General features: G+C 45.6%; 1 pseudogene; it reads left to right on the top strand.

Moving 5' to 3' along the window:
- Positions 1-1120: 1120 nt before the first annotated feature.
- On the top strand, positions 1121-1623 carry LOC147463268 (uncharacterized; annotated as a pseudogene).
- The last annotated feature ends 425 nt before the right edge of the window (positions 1624-2048 follow it).

Below are 2048 nucleotides of genomic sequence, written 5' to 3'. Positions count from 1 at the left end.
ATGCGAGGGTGGGCCTCTCAAGATTTTTTGCTCCTTCATCGCGATGGTATCTTAGAGGCCTGTGGTGCATTGTGTCTGCTCGAGGGCGGTTACAAGGGAGCACATCAGCTTTCGTATGTGTTGGTTTGTAGGGGAGCGCATAATCTCTCTCTCTCTCTCTCTCTCTCTCTCTCTCTCTCTCTCTCTCTCTCTCTCTCTCATTTGCTGCTTCGAGAAAGTGCAGGCTGCTAGAGCTGATCGTGATAAGGAGTGCAATCGGTAACAACAATCTGTCTGCAATAAGCGGCAAATTGCTCATACAACACAAGAAGCTGTGACTTCAAGCTAGGTGAGGTGTGTGCGCCCTCAGTGCAAGAAGAAGGCGTGGATGCAAGAAGAGGCGTGAAGGGTTGTTGACAGGCCAACAGAGAGAGAAAGTAGTAGGCATAGAAAAATCCAATAATGGGTCCATAGAGGAGATGATGACAAGCCGATGAGAACATGTGCATAGCCCATGATGGCGACTCCTATTGAATCACTGTATCTTTAGAGAGAGCGTATTTTGTGAATCAAGAGAGAGCACGCATGAATGGGCTTTCTACGTCTTTTGCTCACAAATTTGGGAGATTCCAAAAATCTCGATAACAAATTAATGGGTTGAATCGATTTAGACCCATACTCTTGCATTCACATCATCTCGCTTCCTTGACACCATCCGTCCCCTCCTTCACTCTGGCTACAACGACACCAACACGACTCTGGCTGCGATGACCACCATCCTTGCCTTTCGAATTCCCCACCCCTTAAAATCAAAGGTATGAGTTGTGATTCCCCACACAAACGATTTCAAAAAATCGCAGACACTTACACTTGCATTCCCTACAAAGAGAGAGAGTTGTAAAAAATAAATAAATATAGTGACTTTAGTATTCACTAAAAAAGAGTTTCTTTTAAAAAAAGAACTCTCCTCAAAGGATGCGCAGATCCCTCAAAAGGTGCAGATCCTTTGAGGGGAGTTATTTTTTTTTAAAGAAACTCTCTCTTTATCTTTATGATTGGGAAGACCTAATCGTAAAGACTTCAAAAAAAATTCATTGCATGGAGGGGATGTGGAGCTCGTGCAATAGTATAGGCATGGGTTATGATTATTAGTCATGAGGAACACCAGCTCGAGGGCAAAACAAAGGTGAAGGGTGATGCACCACTATACATGAAGCGTAGGAAGGCAACCAGAGATGGTGGTTGTTATGTGTGCCTGGTGGTACTGTTGGGGCTTTGTTATTCTCTTCACAGTGTTCAAGGCCAGAGAGCTAATGATAATCGTGGAGCAAGTGGAGCTAAGAAGCCTAGCATTGCAATGACAATTTACAACCCTAACATGCTAGCTTCCACTATAGCAATAGCACCTCCTACATATTCTGCCGCTAGCTTGCATGGGCGAAGCGTCCATTCTTGCTGGCAAGATTGGGACCCGTGCCATGCAAATTCTGCACTCCACCGTCAAGTTGAACGCCATTAGTTGCTTGCTACTGGAAGCCTCATGGTCACCTCTTTTTTGATCTGAGTGTTGGCTCCTTCCCCATGTCCACACCTCCTCAAGTCTTTGGGCGTGTGAACATGCTCAACATCTTCAAGCTTGTCTGACCTCCGGTGGTTGGTTTGCTGGCCACCCCTGCCCTACAATCAATTACCTTATATACGCCACGTTTTGGATTTCATGGGTAATATGTACATTGAGATACTTTAGAATTTATCCTTTGGTCCTACTCTGGGCTCCCCTCTCCCTCCCCCCACACACATCTATTTATTTCTTCGAGAGAGAGTTTTCTCTCCTGTCCTTCTTCCAAGAGAAAGATTGACAACTTGTGCAGATTGGTGTATCGCATGCGTCGGACTTCATGTAAAGGGTGAGTGATAGACTCCCTTTATTTGGTGGCAACGCCCGATTCTTGTCTTTCTTTGGATGGTGTGTGGTTCACCAACAATAGCCTGCATGTGGGATAATTTGGTGGTGTGGTGGGCTTTGAAGATCGGGTGGCTCGGTTGGCTCTTCTCGTCATTCAAGGTTG

The sequence above is a fragment of the Adiantum capillus-veneris genome, chromosome 2, assembly GCF_014529385.1.
Source record: "Adiantum capillus-veneris isolate H3 chromosome 2, ASM1452938v2, whole genome shotgun sequence".
In the NCBI taxonomy this organism is placed as follows: domain Eukaryota; kingdom Viridiplantae; phylum Streptophyta; class Polypodiopsida; order Polypodiales; family Pteridaceae; genus Adiantum; species Adiantum capillus-veneris.
The sequence above is the reverse complement of the archived record's forward strand: the minus strand, read 5'-3'. Positions and strand labels throughout refer to the sequence as shown.